Source organism: Pithys albifrons, chromosome Z (assembly GCF_047495875.1).
Source record: "Pithys albifrons albifrons isolate INPA30051 chromosome Z, PitAlb_v1, whole genome shotgun sequence".
NCBI lineage: Eukaryota > Metazoa > Chordata > Aves > Passeriformes > Thamnophilidae > Pithys > Pithys albifrons.
The window spans coordinates 40,368,180-40,395,058 of NC_092497.1; the positions used below are offsets into that span (position 1 = coordinate 40,368,180).

General features: G+C 39.2%; 1 pseudogene; it reads left to right on the plus strand.

The window, feature by feature from the left end:
* Positions 1 to 4,331: 4,331 nt before the first annotated feature.
* On the plus strand, positions 4,332 to 6,232 carry LOC139685026 (ralA-binding protein 1 pseudogene; annotated as a pseudogene).
* Positions 6,233 to 26,879: the final 20,647 nt, after the last annotated feature.

Genomic DNA, 26,879 nt, shown 5'->3' on the forward strand with positions numbered 1-26,879 from the left:
GGTACCACACAGGTATAGGTGCAAAAGATGTTCTTTAATATTGCAGGTAATTTCCAGGCTTGGAGTATCTGACTTTTTTATTTTTTATTTATTCTAATACATTCCAATTAACCAGCAAAAACAGGCAGTGCACATTAGCCATAAATTCAAAGCCCTACTTTTACACACAGACAGACTGTGAGACTTCTGTGGTCTCTTTCCTAAAGAACTATGTCAATATTGTAGGGAAAATAGAAATGTTTATACACCCTAAAACTAAATAATGACATACAGAATATATATACCAGCTCTAAACTGTGTACAGTGATAAGCCACACAAATTATATGTTGCTCAAAGAAAACAGGATTTCAGAGGCATAGCTTGAAGCTCAGAGACTGTACTCAAATAGTATGATCCTTTCTTGTAGTTCTCAGAAGTGCAGTTAGTAGTTCTCACAGAAGTACAATAAGTACAGGGTTCTCAGGTGAAAGCCTTTCAGCAGATACTTCTGTTTAGCTAGAAAAGGTGTTTTGAATATAATGACTGTCCCTGTTTATTGTTGGAAAAATAATAATATGAGCTCATAAGTACTTTGTATGTTATCTTTGTCATTATTCTCCAAGTATTTCCATAGGCATTTCATTAAACAGATAGAAGCACATTTAGAAACTCTTCTTTTTCTGCAACTGAGGGCATACAAAAATTCAGGCAGGGACTACTATTCCCAGACAGGTCTGTGAAAGTCTAGAACTTCTGTAATTACTGATGGAGATGCAGAAGCAAAACATTATTCAAGGTTATGTTTAGGTCCCCAGAACACCTACTTTGCACAGATCACAGTTTCTGCTGGTCTGAATGCAGTTCTTTGATGACACTTATGGAGTTTATGTGGCAAATTTAGATGGCAGAACACTGAGAAATTAAAGTCCCAACAAACTCTAAGAACACAATGATGTACAGCAGAAAAATTTATTGCTAACTTACAAATAATTCTCTAAGAACTGTCATGCTTTAATACCTGCATATACACTTGTTATACATTATCTTCATACAGATGACTATTCTGCACTTTTCACAATGGCTAAAATTTGTTTTTAGCAAAGAGAGGCAGATTAATTTCGTACAACATAATATGTGAAATCATGATGAACAAAGAAAAACAACAAAACTGAATTTGAGTGGTGATTATGCAGCAAAGAAGTAAAACTTTGGAATTTTGCAAATGCCATAATTAGCTTAGTTAGCTCTTTGAGCTGCGTTTTTAAATTTAACAACATATATGATGAAAGAATACACTACTTTATGTTGTCATTTTTGCCAAACCCTCCCCTGGCACTGGATGCCACCTTACCATTTCATTAACATTAGTGAGAATCATCAATTTGGAAATACTCCAATAGACAGTAAATTAGAGCACTAAGAAGCATTTATTCTTGTAAGTAAGTACAATATTTGTTAGTATTAGCAGATGTAGTACTTACTATACAAGAAATGGAACTACAGTAAGCATGAAGTCATTAGCTTGCATTAAAAATAGAAATAAGCTTAAGCTGAAAAGTATGGCATTTAACAACCTAAATATTAGCAATGACAAGCTGCCAGATTTTGGGCTGGCTTTTTTTTTTTTTTTAAATAAAGGGACCTTTAACAAAAGTTTATCAAATTTTTTGATCCAAAGAATCGGTCATATTTTACACCTTGGAGATAATCTGAAAAATAGGCAGAAATAAGGACAGAAATGTTTATATTTATGCTTTTATCTATTCTTATGGATGCCACTGAGGTCAAGTCCTACTAAAAAGAATGTTCTGTGTCGTGAAATGCTTGTTGTTACCTTTCAGCTTCCACAATATTTGCAACTGTTCATCTAAGGCTTCAAATTGGTGAAATAACTTGGTAGCAGCCAACATTATGCCTATAGCTCCCAGTGAAAGCTTTGTTTCATATATCACATTTGTGAAATACTGTGATGCAAGTTTAGGTTTAAATATTTCTACATGTTTTATTGAATTCTCAAGAAAATATCAAAGGTGGTCTGATGCACTATAGATTATATTTAACTATTAGCTGGCTAAGCTTATTTGCTTAATAATGAGGGTGTTGTTTGGCGATGCCCAGGCCTTTGTACCATTTTGAGCTTTTCAGGAGGCCAATTTCAGACTCTGGGAACACTCATATTGCCACAGCTTGCTCATCTGGGCTGCTGTTTTTGCAAAATAGTGGCACCAGTATGTAAGAGGAAAACATTCATATCAACCTACTAATCTCTTCCATAATTCTTTGAAAATTTGCTGTAGGAGTGTTTATTCAGTTAGTTTGGTAGTAAAGTCATTTAATACAAGACAGAGAGCAAAACATGTCTTTCCCTAATTAAATATTTAGTACTAACATCTGTGATTATGGTATAATTCCTCTTGTGTCCTCTTTAAAGACTATCTCAGAAATTGTATCTTCAGTTCAGCTCCATAAATTGCAGGCATTTTTACTTCTATTGAAATAGTTGTGCAACAAAAAGCAAATATGCACCTATTTCTCAGAAACAACTACTTTATGTAGAAGGGATTTAGGTTCAGTCAGACTGATGAAGAATAAAGAGTATGCTCTTTGTGATGGAAACCAGATATTTCTTCTCTTCTGGATTTCCTCAAATGGCAATAGAACCCATTCATACCTTAAAATGAAAAAGATATGTGTTGTTTCCCAAGTATGCAAGAATGTTTATGATTCATACAAAATAGGTTACGAAATATGGGAAGTACATAATTTTTCAAGAAAGTTTGCAAGAGAAAAGGATTCCACAGTACATATCTTCTGTTCTCCAACAGGCATATAAAATAGCTCAGAATACTGTTTTCTTTCTGATTTAGACAAAAATTGTGAGATAGTCTTGGTCTACTTTATGTTTTCAATTCTTATAAGTGCTTTGAGTGTTTTTATCACTTCCAACAATTTCCTTTTCTGTTCTTTTTCCCTAAAAATCAATCTTTATTAACACTTAAATTCAAATATAAAACAGAAATGAACATCTATAGAGATTTTCAATATAAAATTGGTCTTTCTTATTTATCATTCATGATAATATTCCCCTTAAAGGTGATGGTTAATGCTAAGATTCAAAAATTGAGATTATTTGACTTATTATTCAACCATGTAAAATAATGATAGTACAGGGGAAAAGATGAGGCAGGGAAAGAATATTACAATGTTCAGATTTTATAAATTCAGTGATTGCTTTGTGTGTAGGTGCATATTTCAGTGGGCGGACAATGAGGGCTGGGTAAAAGAAATGAACCTACATCTTTCTTGGGAGTCCAGAGTACTGAGTGTGCAACTCAACCAAACAATTTGTGTAAACAAAAATTTGGTTTTACAGATGGTTTTGTAAAACTGTAATCTGTATTTTGTAAATAAACAGGGAATTTAGAGGGCTGATAGGAAAATGTTAATTTCTAACATTTTATGTAGATGAAAAAAAATTTTATCAGAAACAGCAACTAGTATGTTCAGAAATTTCCCTGCAGGATGTATGCTGCTTTAAATGAAAGAAGTCAGACCTGTCAGAACCTGTCTCCACTGGCTACATGCAAAGCAGGTTTGCTCCCTAAAGGTACACCAAATTATTGTAACTTGCTTTTCAGCTGATGGTGGCTTCAAGCTATTACAAAAATTTGGAAAGTATGATCCACACTTTTAGTGGGATTATTACACTCAGTATTAATAGGTGCCTTGCAAACAAAGAGAAAATAAGGAGGTGAGATTGGTAGAAATTACCACAGAAGCACAGAAACATATTCTGAGTTGGAAGGGATTCACTGGGATCATTAAAATCTCACTCCTGGCCCTGCGCAGGACCATCCACAGTGATCACACCATGTGTCTGGGAGTATCATCCAAACAATTCTTGAACTCAAGACAGGCTTGTTGTGACCTGGGGAGACTGTTCCAGTGCCCAACCACCCTCTGGGTGAAGAACCTTTGTCTAATATCTAAACCTCCCTTGGCACAGCTTCAGGCCATTCCCTTGGGTCCTGTCACTGATGACCAGAGGGAGGAGATCAGTGCCTGACCCTTCACTTCCCCTCCTGAAGATGTTGAAGACTGCAATGAGATTTCCCCTCAGCTCCTCTTCTCCAGGCTGAACAAATCAAGTGACCTCAGATAGTCATCATATGGATATATGGATTCCCCTCAAGGCCATTATCCATCTTTGTAGCCAGGTGGCAGAACTGGAATGGGGAGTGACGCAAGGCCCTGTGTGAGGCTGAGGGGCAGCTGCTGGCCCAGCAAACAGGTCCTTGACAGAGTCATTGACAGGTAGTAGAAGATTTCACTTTGATATCAGGAAACCAGAATGACCAAGTGCTTCCTGCTTCCCATTTGCAGCCCCAGTAAACATCATTAGATAGAACACAGAGGAGACTTGCTCATACTCCTAGCTCTGAAGAAATCAGTCCTACAAAATTCCTTGGATGGTACCACACCAGTGAGCCTTCACTGCCTCATGAAAGCTTGTGTGAGCTTCCAGATACAGTATCTAATGATGAAAGTAAAACTTAAGAAGAAAGAAAAAAGAACAGAAGGTTATGCTGCATTTCAAGAGGACAGTTCTGGTGATGGTTCTGAAAGTCCTTCAAAGTTGAAGCAGTCCAAGGAAATAAATGCCTTCCAAAAAAACCATCTGTTTAAAAAAAAAAAAAGAAAGAAAAGAAAAGAAAAAGTATTTTGAAATTAAAACCAAACAAACAACCCCAAAGATGAAAAACACAAGGAAGACAAAAATAACAAGAAGAAGACAAAAGATCACCTGCAGCAGGTGTTGGAAAAGTCTGGGCAGAGAAGATGAAAAAGAAAAAGCCAATTCAAAAGACAAAAGTATCTCAAGCGGATGTTCCAAGTCATAGATCTGTGTTTAGCATTCCTTTGCCTGATGTGGTAAATAGAACCATCGTGTATGATAGCACATTCCTGAAAGCAGTTTTCCATGACCATATAGATTATGTAGAGAAGCATGAAATGGAATGTGAAGGTGTCTACAGAGCTTCAGGAACAAAATCAAAAGTTGCTGAGCTAAAAGCAGCCCATGAAAGTAGCCAACTTGCTAAAACAGTAACTATGATAACTGCCTAAAAATTGGCTTACCTAAGAGCTAATGCCCTGCTTTGAAGATGCCTAGGGATAGAGCAGGGAAGCTGAGAAAATTTGGGAGTGACAGAGGCAGCCAGAAGAGTTGCCAGCATGTATCTAACTATCTCCTAATGTCTTGGCTGATTGTACATTTGGACCATGTTGTTGAAAGGAAACTGGAAACAAAAATGAACATCCAGAAGAATTCTATAGTGCTCAGCCCTACTGTCCAGAGAAGAAATTGTGTCCTGTATGTACTTTTTAGACATTTTCAAGTGTTCTTTGGAAGTGTAACCCTAAACTATGTGACCAAACCTCTTCACTGGTCAAATATGGTAACAGCATCAGCACTTCCAGAAACACAAAAAACATCAAAGAAAAAAATCAAATGACAGGAGTTCTTGCTGAACTGTTTACACAGAGACTTGCAGGCAGGGATAAAATACTTATCTGAAGAAGAGATACTCTGGGAGGTGGAAAGAATCTTGAACAGCACTTAAGAGGAAACTAAGAGAAGCTAAGAGACAGGAGTGTTAAGCAAAGATGCACAATAAATTGCTAGTCTTTCAAAGGAAGATGTTTCCAAAGAAGAAATCAGTGAGAATGAGGAAGTTGTAAATATTCCGCTCACACAGGAGAATGAGATTTTAACAGAACGAGAACTGCTGGCTATAGAGCAAATTCTGAAGAGGCAGATTGGCTCAGGTAAGGAAGAAATAGATCAATAGAAAGAAGAAACAGCTGAAATACAGTCACTAGCTGCATAGCTGAAGTGAAACCGAGAAGTATTCTTCTGAGAGTGAGAGTGAAAGATGAGGAGGAACAGCAGGTCATCCTGGAAGATTTGCAGAACCAGTATGAGAAACTGGAGATAAAGAATAATCACCTGAACCAAGCAATTCACGATTTATGAGAAGCGATAGGCTGTCATATAATTGCAAGTACAGCTTCAACTACAGCAGCAAGCTAAATCAGAGCAGCAGGTACAAGAAGCCAGAAAAATGTGATATTTTTCAGCAGCAAAGAGACAGTGTCTTGGAGGCAAAAGCAGACAAAGAGCAGCCAAAGCAAACAATGAGCCAAATGGCAAGCCTTTGCCAAGTAGACAGGAAAAAAACTCCATTTTGATCAGGCACTTTGGTTATGCATTACATCGCAGAGTCACAGAATTTTCTGAGTTGGAAGGCACTCACAGGGATCATCAAGTCCAGCTCTTAAGTGAATAGCCTGTATGGGGATCAAACTCAAGACCTTGGCATTAACAGCACCATGGGCTAACTTACTGAACTATGAAACTATGCAAATTACTGTCATTTGAATCAAACTGCACAAATTATTTGCTGGCTGTGTACACTCTGTAAAGAAACATTTTTTTAAGCCTGGAGACTTTTGTTTCTAATAATTGTGGCTTCTACTCATCAGACTCAGGTAAGTTTGAAGAGGTCAGAAGTGTTCTTCAGTTAGTATCAGGTTATTTCAAGATGGATTCCCTTAAGGTGATTTAAAATAATTCAGTAACAGTTCCATTTTAAACCAAAATAATTACTCACATTATGATACTTTGTTTGCTGGGAGTTTGTAGAAGGTGTTTTAAGTTACACCGAAAAATGCCTGCATTTTAGAATGCTTTTGATGTTTAATTTTTTTTGTTCCATTTCAGATTCTGACTATGACTAATGTTGTGATGGAGATATTTTCTTAATTTCCAAAATAAAGCTCATATCACTACCTCCTGATCCCCTTCTGTTGGTTGGTGTTTGTTGGTTGGTCTTCTTTTAAGTATGTTAGCCAATTCTACAGTGTGCAAATTACCTTAAAATCATCATTCATACAAAACAAAATTGTCCACTCTGTGTGTACTTCCCCCAGAAAAGGGTGTATTTATATGTACACCCTAAGCCAAGATGGTATGGGAGAAAATAGGAAAACAGGAGATTGTCTATCAGACACTCTTCATTGAAAAGCAGCTTGTCATCCCATTGATTCTTTTGGGCTTTTCTTGGTACAGTAAAATACAGTCCTTTAATTAATTACAACTATAGCTATACCATCTATATAGATATAAATATAGATGGTATAGATACAGTTGTGGAGAAAGATGCTTCTATGGTTTGGTTTTATTTTGATTTTTTTCTTCTGGGGAAGAAGATTGATGGTGGCAGATTTCAAAGTTAAAGGATGTATCTTCAAGGAACAAGATTTATATCTACCTTATTTGCAGGTAGAAATCCATTCACAACAAGTTTACAGGTGCCTGACTTCTTTTGGCATGTATCCCACACAGAGTTTTGACCGGAAAAGTAGACTTTCAGTGGTTCTGAGACTCAGCGTAAATCAGGGAAATAGTAGAAAGTTCTGTAAAAAATGCCCCACTGTTCCATGAAGCAGTGGCTTATGCTCTGCAACCACATTCTACATGCAGCATTTGAGCAAAAAAACCCCAAAAATCCCTGGCTCTGATTTACTTCCTATTTTTTTAAGCATAGGTTTAGGAAGGGAAGTGAAAAGCCTACCTTAAATGCTTTTTTCCTTCAGAACTTTTGTGCTATATTCAACACTGCTTTATTTGCATGTTAAATAAACCTTGTTGGTAGTTTTAATTCTATATGTAATGTATCTTGCCTTAGTAGGAATGTTCTGGGGCTAATTAAAGTGAGAAAAATCAATGCTTTAATGTAATAGAGGGGTAACATTTGGTTTAGTCCTGCAGCCACTCAATTAACCTTAGATCACAACAAAGATTTTCAGGAGGGTTGAAGAAGACTATGTAATAACTGGGCTCAACAATGTTAAAAAACATGAGACTTTTCTGGCCCTGCTGTCTTGGACTTTCGGGAGATTTTTGGCAGATCTGATCTTGTGTTTCTGAACTTTCATAAGGCTGACATGCACAGTCTTGCAAAATCCCCCATTCAAGAAGTTAATTTTTTGGCTACCAAGGTGTGGGGCAGCAGCAATGCCAAAGTCATTTTCTCTGTAATCGCTATGATGACTTAAAAACTCCTGGAGAGTAACCCTTGCTTATCCTGCTAGGTAATCTGACAAACTAAAATTAATAACTAGTAGCCAGTCTGTGGTCAATACAGCATGTGTAAGACTTGGTGGCAGTGATGAGGAAGGTATTTTTGTTTAATTTTTGCAGCAGTGTGGTGGGTGCTTTCTAGAGGAATTTGCTGAGAAAGCAGGAAAGCTAGGACAGAGTACAGTATGGGAACAGATGAGATGATTTTGTTAAATGAAAATGAATAAGATGGAGTGGAAAAGAATAGGAAGATCATGGAACTAAGAACTGCTTTTAGTAACACTGAGTGACTTCTGGTTAAGGACCAGCAGTGACAGGCCTTCGAGTCCAGTGTTGCTGTCAGCTGGACTCCTGTCTGCATACATCAGTTTTTGAAAACAGAATCTTGCCCAAAACATGTGAAAAAGTTGGTATGTATGACAGGATAGGATTGTAATGTGTGTACTATTACCAGTGATAATAGTGTAATTTTACCAATGATACAGTTAACATCTGTCCTAGTTCACCAGGTGGGACCAGTTAATCACTGTGGGTGTGACCAAAGCTATGTATTCTACACCCTCTATTCATTTCCCAAGAAGTGTTAACAATGGACCGTTTGCAGCAGCTGCCCAGGACACACCTGACTCCTCAGGATGTAAGCTGGGTGTGAAAGACAACTGTGAGATAAGAGCTGTGATAACTCCCTTCCAGGAAGTTGTTAGCATCTTTACACCCAGCCTGAGGGGTCATGTCTGCTAATGGGCCATCAATGATTCCAAATACCCTATGACTCACAGAGTGAGATCACTCATTGTGTAATTCCCTGCCCTGGGGGAGGTACTGGGTGGTCCCACCTGAACCTGGGGGATATAATCTTGGGGGTTTTGGGACTTGGGGAACCATTCGTCAGATCCAGAGGAGGACCAGAACCTCAATAGTAGGAGACCACCACTCTCGACCAGACTGCGACCGTCACTTGCACCAACAGTTTCTCACTTCTTTTTATTTTGAACTCAGGAGGAACCACATGGGGCTCAGCACAGGGGCGAACAAACCCCTTTGTGTTTGTGCACCAGGGGGCTGGTTTATACTTCTGGGTTTTGTGGGTTAAAATCAATTTCTCTTTGTATCATTGCATTTATTGTAATATATTTTACTAAATTGTAACTCTGACTTAAAATCTCTTTTGTGTTGGTTTTGTTTCTCCTGCTGGTTTACTTTCAAACCAGCACAATATCTTAAACAGTTTTCTTTTGGTATGCAAGTGTGAGTGGTATATGACAAGTCAATGCTAAAATACAATACATAAATAATATACATAGAGAGTTGCATTGTTTGAAAAATTAATGTTAGATGGTAAAAGTTTTATTCCTGAAAAAAATTAGAGTAAACCAAAAAAGTTTAATTTGAAAGATAGCTCAGAGTAGCTGTATTTATATGCCAGAAACTTGCAGAAATTTGTATGATTATGGAATAGGGTGCCACATTTTTTAAAAGCAAAAAACTACATGCTTGCCATACAAGCCCTTTTACTGGATAGTTCACATGCTAGAAAGATACATGACAACTAGTTCAAGAAACTCCCAAGCAATTGCCAATGTAATATTATGTATTTATAAATTTTGAAGGGATTGTTTAAAGAAAAAATTCCCACCATCCAAACAGAGATGTTGGGTGAGAGAAGAAGAATGAGAGTTTTTGCTATTCCTCCTGTTCAACCAAAAATTATTTCTCAGTATCATAAAAACAAGCAAAGACTGTGACCCAGATAATATTTGATTTTTTCTTGTGCTCTATGAAAGTGAACAGCAAAGTAGTGAGTGATCAAAATCAACAGCACTTTGAAAGTGGTCTGTGTTAGCCTGACTTTCCTGCATAGACAGTTTCCACAAGTTGAAGAAAGGAAAATCCCCAAATAGGCACTTAATTCACTGGAATGATTGCAATAATTTCTCAGTGAGCATTTTCAGATATTTCTGACATGTTCTGAAAACGGAACTAAAATTACAATAACTTGATGCCTGGGGATTGCAGTGCAGCAGTGAACAAATATGTGAGAGGGAATATCCCTTCCCAGAAGCAGAGAAAAATTGAGACTTATACTTTGTCCAGTGCATCCTGATTTCTGTTTTTGAGTAGCCCTGGGATCCCACACAGATTGCAGAGGCTGATTGGCATGCAGTCTTACAGGATGGATGAGAAGAAAGATCTGCTCTTCATGGATTTCCCCACCTGCCACCCCAACTGAAACATGAATAAATTCTGAAGGAATCCACCAGTCTGTCCTGCTTTCTGCCTCTGGCATGCTGCCTTCTTGTTAGTCTTGTGAAAGAAAGTAGTCAAGGGAGGGCAGGAGAGCAGCTGCTTAGAGCACTTCAGGGTGGGCATCCCTAAAAGAAAGTGCAAAATCAACTGCAGAAGGCGTAGCCTGCTATGTCCTCCAGATAAGCTGGTGATGCTGATACTTGATATGCCTCTGGTTTGAAAGTTGTTTTGTTTTTAGGACAGTCTTTATCAGGGACCAGCTGCTCCACACATGCTGGAGGCCAAGGTAATAGAGAGGAAGGCAAAGAGGTGTGTGTCTGCAAGATGGCTCAAGCAATGACCAAGGACTGAGAGCCTGAGTTTAAATGCATCTCCCGAGCCAAGGCAGAAGAAATGCTCCATGAGTCACCACACAGCACTTTCTCACAACACAGCTGTTTACACAGGAGTTTCATCCAAGGCTGTGTGGCTGCACTGTAGTAGAGCCAGCCTTGAACAGAGGCAGCTAAACTTTGAGAACTACGGTGGAAGATTGCAGTGTCCCCTCCTCACATGGGGCCCTGACATCCTAAAGCATTTTAAAAAAAACTTCCTTTCACTTAATTTTTTAAATTTAAACAGCCCCAAGCTCACAGTAGAAAGATATTTCATGGGTTCTCTTTTATACTTATCTTTCAACAAATTGCACTATATATAGATTATGGACCTGGAAAGAATATTGTAAATAACCACTTATCTGACAGGATATTAAAGTTGATTTGTTCCAAATGCTCAGTTAGAAGTAAGCAGAATAAGCATGTGTTATGAAATTATATTCTCAAAGGAGCATTGTAATGCAAAAAGTACTAGAAATGGAAAATTCTTAACCTTGTCTTGGCTGACTGCCTTGATTCCAGTATAACGTGCCACCAAATGGAGTTCTGTGATTCCCTGCTTCCATTCCTGCTGAATCTGCTCTCCAGTTCCAAAAATGAAAGTGGCAGTCACACAGTCTTCCTCTGAAACCTTCCCTTTCATAGCTCCTTCTGGCACTACTTCTTCTAGCAAACCAAACCACAGAAAGGAACAGAAGAGAGCAGCTGCAGTAATGGGGTGGAGGTTTTATGTGGGTATGTGAAAGAGGCAATGCTTTGCTTTGATCGTAATGCTGTGCTATCATGTTAACTGTTTGGTATCATGTGAGTTTGAGACACCCACACAGGCAGATATGTGCCATGTTGTGAGAACTGACTGTGAAAGGCTGTGAATTGTTCAGATGGAACATCTTATAAGTGGGGAAAACACCTCTTGTGTTATATTCCAATGAACTTGATAGTTCCCAAGGGTAAACTCTCATCTTTCAGTTTCCTCTCTCCTCCCCCTCACTTTTTGACCTGATGTAGTACCAAAATACCAAGAAAGAAGGAAGGTCAGGGTTTATGATCATACTACACTGACAGCTCTGTGTTTGTAAGGGTTTGTAAGATTTGATTTTGTGCTGGTTTAAAGGTAAACCGGCAGGAGAAATGAACCCAGCAGAAAAGAGATTATAAATCAGAGTTAAAATTTAGTAAAAAATATTGGAATAAATGCAATGACACAAAGATAAGTTGGTTTTAACCCACAAAACCCAGAAGTATAACCCAACATCCTGGTGCACAAACACAGTGGGGTTTGTTAGCCCCTGTGCTTGAGACCCTGTAGTTCTCCTGAATCCAAAGTAAAAAGAGGTGAAAAACCTGTTGGTACAACTGATGGTTGCAATCTGGTCAAGAGTGGTGGTCTCCTCCTGCTGAGGTTCTGGTCCTCCTATGGATCTGCCAAGTGGTTCCTGAAGTCCCCAAAACCCCAAGATTATATATTCTCTGGTTCAGGTGGGAATGCCCAGTATGTTCCCCAGGATGGGGAGTTCCACAATACGTGATCTGACTCTGTGAGTCATGGGGTATTTTTTGGAATTGTTGATGGCCCATTAGCAGACATGACCCCTCAGGCTGGGTGTGAAGGTGCTAAGGAATCCCTGGAGGGGAGTTATCACAGCTCTTATCTCACAGGCTTTTTTAATACCTAGCTCATATGCTGAGGGCTCAGGCGTGCCCTGGGCAGCTGCTGCAACTGGTCCATTGTTAACAGTTCATGGGAAATTACATAGAGGATTTAAAATCAGCTTTGGTCACACCCACACAATGATAAACTGGCCCCAGCTTGCTGCACTAGGACAATTTGAATTGGTCAAGAGAAAATACCATTCTTCTTTTGCTTTTCCACTGTGTTACCTATCATTATTTGATGGCAAATCTTTTACCTTTGAGTGCTGTGATGAACCAACACTGGAGGCTAGGAGATCTCTCTAAATGACATCTTGCTATAAATTCACCCAGTAGAAGGCACAGCCCTCATGTTGGGGAGCAAACTCTTCTCCTGTCATAGCTTGTGGCATATGACCAGAATAGACTGCTAGTAGGGTTGCAGACAGCAGGCCAATGTCTTCTCTGATGAGTGCTGAAGAACTCAGCAGACTGAGTGCCCCCTTTCTGGCTGGTGGGACCAAAAGACTGGGAATCTTACCACAGATGCAGGGAGAGAGCTGAGCAGCCTCACTGTGTCACGAGCTGATGTTTTGAGCTGAGTTGGAAAAGGATAGAGAAAGGACTAATGCTAGAGTCTTGGAGGCTATGTAGACCTGCATGGTTTGCTCATATCCCATTTAAGTTCTATGTTTCTTGAACACATCAAATCAGTGTTGGGCCCAAACTGCTCATTTGCCTTAACCAAGCATAGCTAACCCCATTTGTTCAAATATTTCAAAATCTGTGCAGACCTTGTAAGCACACATGGTACTTTTTGGCTGCATAAAAAAAATTTGTAGCTTGAGCTCTAAATGGCTTTATGTGTGTTTTTTTTAAAATGGTTATGAATCTCCACTTGCCCTATATATGCCAGCTGCTACAGAATAGAGAAGCTGTGTCAGATGAGCTAGCTACTGTTCAGAGTGCAACAGCTGCTCTTGGGTGGCTCTATGGGATATGGGTGTATTTTGTCTCTGCAGATGTGTCATTAAGAAGTTCTGACCTTCACCAAATGTCTGCTTTCAATTTTGCACATTTTATTGTAGAAGTGAATTTCTTGCGTGTACCACAAAGCCAATATTATGGGCTATGAGTTAAAAAGCTTCCTATTTGTATTAAATGCATATCTGAAAACGTCTGTAAAGTAATGTGTTCTGTGATTGTGTGTAAATGTGTAGTGGCAACACACACACACACACACACACACAAACACACACACACACACACACACACACACACACACACACACACACACACAAAGGCTCAGAATTTGGCAATCCTTTGCAATGTTTATAGTCATCTGTTTTTCACTTCGTTTGGGAAAAGCAACATTTAGGGGACTTCCTGGTTCTGTCCTCTGTAGCAGAGAGGATGATATATAAGGTGGTTTGACTTGCATTGTAAGCAATCCTAGAGTTTTAAAAATAGATCAAGTGCTGTCTTCCTGATAGTGAGTTGGCTGCTTCAGTCATTTACCAGTGAGAGAGTGATTATCAGTGCTTGAAAGTCTGGTGAGTTAGCAAGAAATCAAAACAGATAAATGAGCTCTCTGACCCAGGGAAGCTTTAAAAATTCCTCTGACCCTGGTATTGAGAGAATTCTTTCCTGGAGCTGGAAAAAGCTCTCTGTGAAGAGCTTGCAGTTTAAAAGCACTGAAGCTGAACTCCTCAGACACAGCTGCTCATTACAGGCTATTTTATTTCACTGTCTTCCCTCCAATATAGTTCAAATTTCATGGTGATTTCAACAAGCCCTTACAAAGAGCTGCTGCATTTTACCAGAAAAGACTCCAGTTTTTTGGCACTGCTGAGCTTGCCCTCCAAGCTACTGAGAAGATGGCCAATTTAGAAAAAGAAAAAAAAAGTGATCTTTCATCATGATCTCATTTTCAGAATATGATTTTGGGACCAGTCTGAGCTAATTGAACTTTCCCTTATGACACTGGTATTGGCCGTATTTATAGCAACCTAATTTAAGTTTTCCCTTCCCCAAATGGATATGCTGTTAATACCAAGTTTAAAGAAGTACTTGGATCTTCAACCAGGCTCAGTTTTCTGGTCTAGAAGGCTGTTGTAAGTGGTAGTCAGGCAGCTGCTGGAAGAGATCCTTGTGCTCTCACAATAAATTTGCCCATGATAAACTTCTCTGAAATTTCAGTGTATTGGCAGAAATTAATGTGTACTACAGCACTATGGATTTAAGAAATTAAAGGTTTTTTGGTAGTATAATAATTTAATTGCAAGCTTCTTCCCATGGGTGTGCTGTGAGCAGCTGGAGTATTTTTTGCAGCTCATGATTATACACATCCCCTCACTGCCCATCTTCACTTACTTGCTCCTCAAACCTCATTGAAAATGAATTAAGCTTCAATGCTATAGGTGTTAATTTCAGATACCATGTTTATGTTCACATGCCTTTCATTGTATCCAAGTCAACACTTGCCTGTAGGTAAAAGAAAAGATAAAGCTATACTTGGGTCAAAGAATTCCCCATCATAAGTGAAGATAGTTCAGAAGCAGTTTACAGTATCATCATCTGCATTTTGTTAATGAATCTTTTCATCTTCCTTATGTCACAGCTTGCCTTTTCAACAACTTTTACCTTCCATCTGTGATCAGAGTTTCAGAAAAGAAAGTCCTGTTGACACTTGATGACCTTAATCATAAACCAGGAGATTTTTACAGACTCTTCACAAAACCCATAAAAGAACTTTTAGGTGGTAAAACAAAGTAATTCAGATTGTTCAGTATTTTGGATGCAAAAAAACAGATTCAAAAAAAATTTATTTTTAGCTATTCAATGTTATCTGTCCTTAAGCAGCAGTCATGCTATTTCATTTAATTTTTGTGAGTGCTTCCATATTCACAAAGGAGAGTGAAATGGCCATTATCACTGGTTTAATAGTAGCCACCAAAATCTTGATACTCTTTAGAAATTTTCCACTAACTGTTCAGCCTATTGGTTCTTAATTCTACTGCAGATTTGGAGAAAAATGATGCTGAGGCTGTAAACAAAACAAACTCACGAGTTTTGTCTAAGACTCAAACCATGGCCAGAGGTAAAGGATCAAAATGTATTACTCACTCATGAGGTTTATTTTCCTTGTCTATATGAAGACTACAGTACAAGCCAGTTAACACATATAGAAGTTGCGTTCATTAGGTAACCTCAGCACCAGAAGCTGTATTGCTCAGCAGGGGTATCCACTGAAGTTCCACATCTATGGAGAACTGCTGTGTCTTCCTGTGAGGATGCAGATCATGCCAGAAACACTATCATCCAAGACAATCAAATCCAGTTATGCACTTCATTCATCCCTACAACACATCCAGTTATTGTTGGGCACATGTGTTTGTAAATGGCACACACAGTATTCCTAAAGAGTCCTGACTCTCATCTTCAATAAGTATAGACCAAAGCCTTTAGTTGCACCAGTATCTGATCAGGACTATAAAGCAGCAAGATAGAATTGCATTGGGCTGAGGCTATATTTCTGGTTTGTTTTAAGGCCAAATTTTCCCAGTGGGTGTTTCTTCCTCTAGCTGCCTGCTCTGAGGCTATGGAAGGCTTAGCTCTTCTGCTAGAAGAGAGTCTCCAAAGGAACTCCATGCCAGTGTAACCAGAAATGAATTACTATTCCAATGTAATCATGCCCAGAAATAACACTGCCTAAAAAATGTTTAGACTAAATGACTTACTTGTTTAGGAAGATAGAACAACTTCCAGTAAGGAGTATATCTTTTAACACTATGATTTTTTGCACCTTTGTAAGAAATACAGTATTCCTGACCTACACTTGTTGATGTGTAACTTTGGAAGTGCAGCGCTAAAATGAACCTGCTTTGGTTTTGCTGTCTTCCTTTTCCCTTCCTCCCCCTTCACAAAGGTCCCATGTCTGAAAGCACCCTGTTATATTTTTCTTCTTATTTCATATAGGAAAAGGAAGACCTGGATAAAGATTTTGGTCCATATCTTTTCTGAGAAGATTGTTTAGGAATTAAAAATATACTGCTTTTCATCCTAGATGGGATTTCTTTAAATTTAAAAGAAGGTTTTGGTGGAATTTGTAACATTTTGAAAGAAACCTGTCTAGGATATCATATTCTATACTGGTGGCAGACAGTAAAGAGAACAAGCTGAGTATCTTTGGATATATGTTGTACTGTCTGAGGTTGTCTTTGATACTAATGCATGAGGGGATGAGAGGCCACCAATGAAATAAGCCCAGTTGTTCGCTGTTGTGTTTGCCATCACTGGACATTCACATTAAATTTGATGATAGCCAGCCTTGTATCCTGCTTTCTAGCTGGCAAGGTAATGTTTCCCATGAAAAGGGTTGCAACAACAACAGCAGATGATTCAAATGCAGCTCAATTTTCACTGTTTGGAGAGGGCAGCCAAATATGTTGCAGTTGGCTGATCAAATTAGACAACTGTATTTTTGTTTACAGCAGAAGCAGCAGTTTCACTTTTACACAGAACCCACAAAACAACTAGTTTAAACAGATAGGATGTTCAAAATTCAAGGGGTATTCTGTTGTTTAGAGATGCATTATAATATTACAATATGTGAAGTATCAGGAAATTTGCTAGAAGTTAATGCATTCTCCAAGCTCTAAAATTAAGCTGGCTATTTATGTACTAGCATATAGATTTAGGAGCTATATGTAGAGTTTTTTAAGGCCAACATGAAGAATTCAGTATTTTTCCACAAACTCACACAGAGAAATGTATGACCACATAAGTGTATAAAGCTAATATTAACTCCTGGTAACAGCATTAAAGTTTATTTCAAATTTATTTATGTGTTTAGGAAAATCAGGGTGTACTTTGTATTTACCAAGAACTTGGTTTATTTGTTGGCATTTTTTTCTCTACAATTATTTTTTGCATAGCATCATCCTGTCAATATTTTTTCTTCAATCTGTGACAAATAAAAGGCAGACAGATGTTCAGATTGATTGAACTGGGCTCTTTAATAAATGTTCTTAAGAAAAAAGAATCCTGAAAAGGGAACTCGATAACTGATATGCCAAAGTAATATTTGCAAGACTTTTTATTTCCAATGAAGAGCTAATGTTAATTTGGGGGGAAAAAACTTTTTGTCTGGTTTAGTTCTTGCATGCATGAGTGCAGTGAACAACCTCTGCATTGGGGTAACATATGATTAATGTAGACTTACTCATGTGATAGACACGACTGCCAAGACATGCACAAAAGGTTGAGAATTAGCAGTAATACTTGCAAATTTTTGCCAGTTATGTGCATGCAGAGAAACACATAGCAAAGATGGAGACATGGTTATTGAAGGCATGGTTATTGAATGTAAGTGTCTAGGAGAGCACTACTATAGTGGTGGGCTTCGTTATCCTATAAAAACACATGTTTAGGGTATCTGGTAGAGTGGAGATGAGGAAGGAAGGAATGAAAATCTTTGATATTTTTGTCAGGCTAAAGACAGTTGCGTAACAGATATCCCTTTCACTACCTATTCTTTCTGTGGTTCTGTGATGTTTAGCAGGCATGGGTTGACATATCCTAGAATCATAGAATGAACTGGGATGGAAGAGACTTCTGAGATCATCAAGTCCAACCCTTGATCCAACACCACCGTTACTACTAGATCATGGCACTAAGTGCCACATCCAGTCTAATCGTAAAAACCTCTAGGGATGGAGAATCCACCACCTCTCTGGGCAGGCCATTCCAATGCCTGATTACTCTCTCTGTAAAGAACGTCTTTCTGACATCCAACCTAAACCTCCCCTGACAGAGCTTAAGACCGTGTTCTCTTGTTCTTCTGCTGGTTGCTTGGAGGAAGAGACCAAGCCACACCTGGCTACAACCCCATTTCAGGTAGTTGTAGAGAGTGATGAGGTTACCCCTGAGCCTCCTCTTCTCCAGACTAAGCAACCCCAGCTCCCTCACCCTCTACTCACAGGACTCGTGTTGAAGTCCTTTCACCAGCCTTGTTGCTCTTCTCTGAACCTGTTGTAGCACCTCTATATCTTTCCTGAACTGAGGGGCCCAGAACTGAACACAGTACTCAAGGTGTGGCCTCACCAATGCAGAGTACAGGGGAAGGATCACTTCCCTGGTCCTGCTGGTCACGCTATTTTTGATACAGGACAGGATCCCATTGGCCTTCTTGGCCGCCTGGGCACACTGTTGACTCATGTTGAGCTTCCTGTCAATTAGTACCCCAAGGTCCCTTTCTGCCTGGCTGCTCTCCAGCCACTCTGTGCCCAGTCTGTAGTGCTGCATGGGGTTGTTGTGGTCAAAGTGCAGGACCCGGCACTTGGCCTTATTGAACTTCATCCTACTGGAATCAGCCCAGCTCTCCAGTCTATCCAGGTCCCTTTGCAAAGCCCTCCTGACTTCCAGCTGATCGACACTACACCCAACTTAGTGTCATCTACAAATTTGCTAATGGTGGACTCAACTCCCTCATCTAAATCATCAATAAAGATGTTAAACAGAACTGGTGCCAACACTGATTCCTGGAGGACACCACTTGTTATGGGTTTCGCTAGGTGTGGGCCTAAATTTAGGTTTTGGATTTCAGGGTAGGCCTAGGACTGTCAGCTGACTTGAGCTGGGCTGAGCCAGCTAACAGCTTTCTTCTATTGTATCCATACCATATTACGACATCATCTCAAAAGGGGTAAGAGCCAGTGTGGGAGTGGCTTGGTCAGTTCCTTTGTAGCTGTTGTCCCAGCAGAACACATTGTGCTGTCCCAGGAGGGACAGGAGGCCCAGGCCCAAAGCACCGGCTCACCATCATGTTATCTTAGGGAAGTAAAATGTTTGTTCTTAGTTTTTCTGCTTTAGTCTGTCTCTCTGGGGATTAGGTTCTCTGGAGTGATTTGTAGTTAAAATGGTGGGATTTGTGTTTATTGGGGAGTGAGACATTATTTCTTGTTATTTCTAATTTGTGTAAGTGTGTGTTATGTTGTAGTATTACTTTTTCTCTGTATAAATATATATATATAGTTAGTTTAAGCATAAACTTAATTTGAAGGTTTTTTTCTCTTTCCTTCCTTTTCTCGGTGGGAGGAGGGAAGCTCTGACATCTGTATGGGGCAGTTGGCAGTTTGTCAGCTGAACCCAAGACACACTGGTGACTGTGCGCCAGCTGGATGAAGCTCTATTCACCAGCACTCTCTGGGCTCTGCCATCCAGCCAGCTCCTAACCCAGCACAGAGTGCCCCTGTCCAAGCCATGGCCTGCCAGCTTTTCCAGGAGTATGTTGTGGGAGATAATGTCAAAGGCTCTGTTGAGGTCCAGATAGACACATCCACAGCCTTCCCCTCATCCACCAGGTGGGTCACCTGATCATAAAAGGAGATCAGGTTGGTCAGACAGCACCTGCCCTTCCTAAACCCATGCTGGCTGGGTCTGAGCCCTTGCCCATCCTGTAGAAGCTGTGTGATTGCACTCAGGATGATCTGCTTCATAACCTTGCCAGGCACTGAGGTCAGGCTGACAGGCCTGTAGTTGCCCAGGTCCACCTTGCAGCCCTTTTTGTGGATTGGTGTGACATTTGCCAACTTCCAATGATCTGGGACCAATGTTGGTAAATGATGGAGAGTGTCCTACCATAACAGTGAACATACAAACCTTAAAAAATAGAATTGATAGCAAATATCACATTATACTCAGAAAAAGTCAAAAGATCAGTGGTAAATGTAGTCTGAGAGCAGAAAGTAGACTTCTTTATGTGTACATGAGCCAAAGTTCGTATGCTTTAGTATTTATGTGGTTAGATAATTCTGGGCTGAAAAGCTGTGTTATAAACTAGTGAGACTCTGATGCATTCCACATATGTCACAGATATGTCTGGTTGAGAAAAAGATGAGCTGGGCTCCTCACTTGCCCTGCACTGGGCTTTGGGAAGGCTTAAGAACTGAATGATGTCTGGAGTGAAGCGGAGACCTCACAGCCTGATGTTAATTCAATGAGGCAGAGAAGAGCACTGTACCTCTGTCCCAGACAACAGCCACACTCCTCCTTAAGCATGCAAAACAAACCTTGTTGAGAATCTGGTCTGCTGAGGGGATCAGAATGCACACAAAGACCCTCCAGTGAAGGTCATAGAGCCTCTGCTGCTGCAGCAGCAGATAGAGGAATGCCAGAGTGTTTATTTTACCTTTTGTGACTCTGTGGTGGTGCAAGTTCTATTGACTCCACCAGGCTGATAATGCTGAATTGAGTATAATCAGAAACGAAGCCCAGTCCCTCCAGTCCCTCTGATCTCTGAGCACCACCTGAAATACAAGAGACATTATTTTCTGCCAATTTTCTATACTCTTAAAGCAACAAGGCAGCATCTCCAGGAACAACCCAATCCTGTACCAGCATACTGTTGAACCACTGTATTTACCATGAATACATTTGAAAAGCTCCCCTTATTTTTCCATTTGTCTTTCTACCCACATAGAATGAAATTTAGTGCTAGAAGCTGATGTGATGCTCAATGGATTACCCCTGTCCTCCAGATCTCTGCAGTTAGATGGCTTCGCAGCTTCTGGGAACTCTGCATCACAAAACAGACATTCATGGCCGTTATTCGCCAGAAGCTGTAGTAGTGGTGTACTTCCCATTGATTGCACTGAGGAACAAACATGGAGCAAAATAACTTTGTTCCTTTTGAAGATATAACAGGTCATGAAGATCTAGGGTGAAAATATGCAAAATTTTTATGGGTCCTAGTTGAGAAGATGAATTTATATAGTAATGGAGGTGTGTTAATCTTTCAACAATAGAGGTGTTTTAGAGAGTTAAATACTAAATTTAAATTATTTATTCTTTTAAGTAATAATTCCCTACTGATTTATATATGGGAGTGTGCATATATCTATATTTGAACTGAAGTTTGGGTGCACCATTTTCTGCTAATTTTTACTCATTTTCTCTCCACTATTGTCAGGGAATGGCTGCATTGTCTTTGTTTAAAATATGGTAAGGCCCACAATTAACCCCACTTATACAGGGTTCTAAGTGTTCTTCTCCAGGCACTACCTGACTTTTTTAGAAGTTAGTAACAACCAGTTGAAAATCTACTGAGAGTATTTCTAGTTAGCAACTGGGCAGCAGCTGCTGAATTTAACCCTTTCCAACATGTGAAAACAAGAGTCCCTTGAGAGAGGAGTGAAGGAGGAGGTAATTTGTAAAGTGCTGACAGTAGTCGTGTTAACTAGACTTTCTACAGAGCTGAGGGTGAATCCTTTTGTCCATTAAAACCTGGATGGATTACTACACAGAAAGCAATAAAAATATTCAGAGCTGAAAAGCTGTAGCTGCTACTGGTAAAACAGCACTGGGTCTCAGCTGCTGACCACAAGGTGAGATGCAGTATTTTCTTTTTCTGTACCCGTTAAACCACTAAAAATTTTGCCTATCATTTGTTGAAATCTATTTAAAAGACTACAATTAAAGCAGACTGATTTTGATTCCAAAATAATTTTGTTGTGGGGTTTTTTGCAGTTTTGTTTTAAATTAATCGCTTTTTAAATCTTCCCATAATTCCAACTCTTATCTGCTCCGTGTTATTGGAATACCATATACTTCTCCTCTGGTTGTCTTTGTTATAGAACCAATAAGGAACCTGTTAAAGTTAGAGGAATGTAAATTTTCTGTAGTCCAATGAATTTTGAAAAATGAGGTATCAAGTAACAAAAGCATGACTTCAGATCAGCTGATGTGCTGCTGGTACCAGGGTAGACTTCTGTGTGTTCGTCATAGCTTAAAAAAATACAGTCAAAAAGTGTGAGAAAGTCCAAAATAAAGCAGGTCATCAACAGTGAAGCAGCAGGTTAAAAAAAAACAACATATTTTAGGCATGGACTTTTCTTCTTCAAACCACAGTGTTCATCTCTCACTAGTGATTTAAGAGATATTGAAATAAGGCAAATCTGAAAGAAGGGAGAAGCATAACATGTCAACTTCTCCCACATACTTCTTTTAGAGTGTAGTAGTATAGTTGCAAACAATAATGTGTCATAAATATTTTAGCAGAAAATCCCCCTACTTTTTAAATAACTAGTTAACCCCAAAGGGCTATATGTTACAAATTACCTCTGAAATAGTAGAACCTCTTGTAAAAGAAATCACTTATGGCATTTTATATATCATTAAATTCTTGCAATGTTTTAAGTGAGATGTAAACAGCAATAACAGTGCTGGTTTATCATTTCCCCCCTTGTTTTAGTGTATAATCAAGTATTCTTCTAGCATTTTTGTTTGTGTGCCTACTACAAAAAGTCCTATGTTATACTCCTATGTTATGCTTTGGGAGTTCAGAGAGACCTCGTTTAACCCCAACTCAACTTGTAGTTTTAATACCTTGTCCTAAGATAGTCAAACCATCTACTGGAACACTCTGACCTTGATTTGGCATCTAAAGCATCTTGGAAAATAACAGCAAGAATTAAATCCTTATACAAAGATGGTGCTTTGGGGGACCAAGTTGGAAAGATGGTTAGAAGAAAAATGTGTAGATAAGCACAGATGAGGAGGTAAATTGGGATAATGGGAAAGGATTTAGGCATTTAACAAGTAGAATTTCTCTGGGTTCACTGGGTGCATCACTCCCCTCCTCTTGGAGTTAAGCTTTTCTTGTTACATTACTGCCTCTTAAATCACAGCTCTTTATAACCTCATTCATCACTAATAGGACAACAAGCACTCAAATCCTACTGTGAGAAAGCACTAAAATGGGAGTTAATGTCTTTAATCTCTTGCGTTTAACAACTCATTTGTTCCAACTCTTCTGTCTAAGCAATTTTACCCTTGATCAGACCAAACTTTCCTATAACCATAATCAAATAGCATATGATCTAACTTTAACCAGTGTGCCAGGTTTTGCCCATGTATAGCATAATATAAAATATTATAGTAAAAAACAACTTTAACATTGCTTTCCTGTTTGCTAACTGCTGTAGGTGGAACGTAACAGTAAAAAAAAACAAACCAAACCAAACATATCCTTTATTGTTAAAGTCAGTGCTCTGTAATAGAATGTAAGCAGTCTTCTCTGTGACCCTTTAAGCCAATCTGCTTTCCTAGAACAACAAAATTATACAATACAGCACATTGCTGATTCATGTAAATACCTCTATTTCCTTACTGTAGGAGGGTTTCATAAAGAAGTTTCTAATTACACCACTTACATCTGGAATTTAGGCATTGGCTTGTGTTAACGTAATCGTCACTGACTATCTAATACTCTAGTGGAAAAGTGCCTAAAAAAACTTGATGGGCCTGATTCTGAGATGGCACATGCCTGATGCCTCTCAGGGCTGAAGCACTGTTGTAAGAAGCACAGGTGGGCAGGTAAGCAGGCTGGCCAGGTACTGTCAGCTACAGTCAAAGAACAGCATTGTGTATCCAGGCACCATACAAACACCTGCCAGCAGAAGTCTCTTCTCTGATGATCTGCAGGCTGATGGAATACATTCAGGTAGTCTTGATTTGTGGAATATTACTGTGCTCAAGTATAGTGCTTGGGCAGGTAAACAGCAATCTAACTGTGTGTTGCCACAGATAAGTGTCTATTTTCCCCATAAAGACCCAAGTATTGGCAAGTTCTTGTGCTGGAGACATTATAAGTTCTTCTGAATGCCAACAGTACAATGCAGCTATCAGAAAGAAAAAGCATCATGTTTGGTAGGGCAGCTGGTGAAACTGCCCATCTTTAGTGCTGGCTCCCATCTGGATTAATCTCCAAAAAGTCTAGAATCATTGTATTATTTCTAGAAGAAATGCAATTTTTTTATTCATTCTTTCTTTTACAGAAGAACTTTTAAAGCAATTATCTTTTTGCTTCCTCTTTTAAAAGTGCTAGAGACTTTGTTTTTTCAATCCCCCTTTCTTTCCCAAAAAACAAAGCTGGGGATAGCAAAAGTCTAGGACTGTCTTCACATGAAGCATTTAACAATGACATTAATTCTCAAACTGTTCCTGGCACTTGCATCTTTGACCTGTTATCTACCTTCTTGGCTTTCAAACCCCACCAGACACAGATTCATTTTTTTAAATAATGTTACTGTTTTATGGTGTTGCCTCATGTAAGCCTCTGGCTGACAGAGGAAGGAGTAAAGCACAAATTTGCAATGGGTTTCTTCCCAGCCAATAAGATATGAAGAGACTGTAGGGAAATATGTACTTACTACTCTCTAAAGAGGTCTAGACCTAGCTTTCCTGCTTTCTAGGGAAGAGCATCCTGTCACTGGAAGAATAAAGCTGATGAATGAGTAGCCGTGACAGCATGCTCCCAGAAAGGAGCCAGATAAGAAATCTCCTTGTCAGTGCTTGCTCTAAGTATCTTTATACTTGAATCATCTGAGCACATAGAGAAAATTAGGGAGCTGAACCTTGCAGAAATAAAAGATTATTTTTCCTATGAATGTCATTGCTACCCTGCTTTGGGATTAATTTAAATGTTCCCCCTGCCCCAAAAGAAAAAAAAAAAGGCAATGTCAACTTACAGGTGTGGGTGGTGTAGATCCATCCCTGAGGGATTAGAAATCAAATCTCAGTGAAAAAGGTGGTATTTCCTATCGATTACTTTGGATAAATAATTTCATTGTTTTCAGAGTTCTCTGACATGGGAGTTACGTAGCAGAGATGCCAGGGCTTGCAACATAAACGAATTTAGGGTTTTCAAGATTTTCTGGCAGTCATCTTGCAAAATACTAGGAGCAATAATACAGACAGCTTCAGGGAAGCTTCTGACTCTGTTTAAGTGAATTAAACAGAGTAGTGGGAAAATAGTTCTTCATTTACAAGATCAAATTACCACATTCTTGGGAAAATGTTTCTTCATTCACAAGATCAAATCACCACATTATTTGCTGGGGTCCTTTGTGCAGCTGCCTCCTACCTGGCCTTACTGCTCACTCAGTCTATTTATCTTGCACTCAGACTATTTATCATGTGCTCAGCTGAATTGAGCCTGAACTGTTCAAACAACTGAGAAACTACTTGTGAAGTATGCTATTCTGTAGCTCCTTGGATGGCAAATAGCATGAGTCACATCAGGAAGAACTTCATATCCTGAATCATGAAAATGTTACCAGCTAGTATCTCACCATTTCATACAGACATAAAGAGGTGTTTTCTCCACCAGCTTTCAAGGTTATAAGAGGCCTCTGTGTCTGACAATATCTTTACCTTCACTAAGCAAAGATCAAAGCAGCGAGGGGAGGGGGGGAAGGGTGTAAAAAGCTTGAAAAAAAAAAGAGACTTTGCCAATTTGCTTGTCATTTAGGAAAAGCTTAATGTATAAATGTCACAGAAATAAGCTCATTCTACTGAATAATACTGTTCTTCATATTTCTTCCTTTTTCATATTTTCAATGCAGAAGAAAAAGAGGGTAAATATTAAACAGTTAAAAGCAAATATTTTCTTTTGTATCAGTCTAGCTATCCATATTTATTTTTGTCTAGTCCTCTTTGAATACTGGATGCTACAGCTGCAGATCTTTGAGCAGAAAGCTGATAGGGGAAGTAGATGTTCCCATGGATGAAGTGTGGGCAACAAACTGATGCCCTTGTGCTGCTACCAGACACCAGATGTTGTTGCATCATCTGCAGATATGGCCCATTTCTTTTCTTTGTCATACGTGAACATGCTCTCCGAAGCACAAGTCAGACATAGACCACTAATAGAGAGGCTGTAGGCTGTACTAGCTGAGGATAAAACATTCTCTGTCCTATTTTTATGTTTCTGAAATTCATTGCAAAAATTATTTGGAAAGCCTGCCTGCTTCTTGCCCATCTCTCTTCTGTTTCCCTTCAACTGAAAAGAGTATCTGAAATTCTGGAAATGCACATACTTCATGCTGCTGTATTACAGAAATTGCTTCAAATTGAAAATAAGTGTAACTGAATTACTAAATACATTTTATAGGCTGGAGAAAACAGGGTAGCAAGGCAGTAAATATAACCCTGAATATAGAAGTTCTGGAAAAGCAGCCTATTTCTTATGTACAATTTTATTGTTGCTTCCTATGCACCTGATAACTGAAAAGAAATATGACCTGAATTCCCACTACTGCACTTTCAATAACTGAACAGCGTCCTTAGTGTGTGGATTACAACTTAAAAGCCTGAAAGAGTAGAAACTCTTCCAGCTATTCTTCCATTATCTTTCAAAGTAGCTTGGGAAATCATGGGAAAGCTTCTTATCTCCAGACCTATATGAGGGTACTGAACTGCCAGCGAAAGGTGTTACAGCACCTGCCGACCAGGTGAATTCAATGGGCATAGATATTTTCTGGCATGTCTGTGGAACTAGTGTGGCAGTGGTGTCAGCTGAGCAGCCTGAAGTCAATGTAATCCTCCATGGGTGCTGAGGCCTGCGGCAGGAGATGATTCAAACAGGCTGAAACCACCAAAATAATTGTTTGACTCATTATTACTAGCCACATGGCGGTCCCGTGGTGTAAAGGAGAGC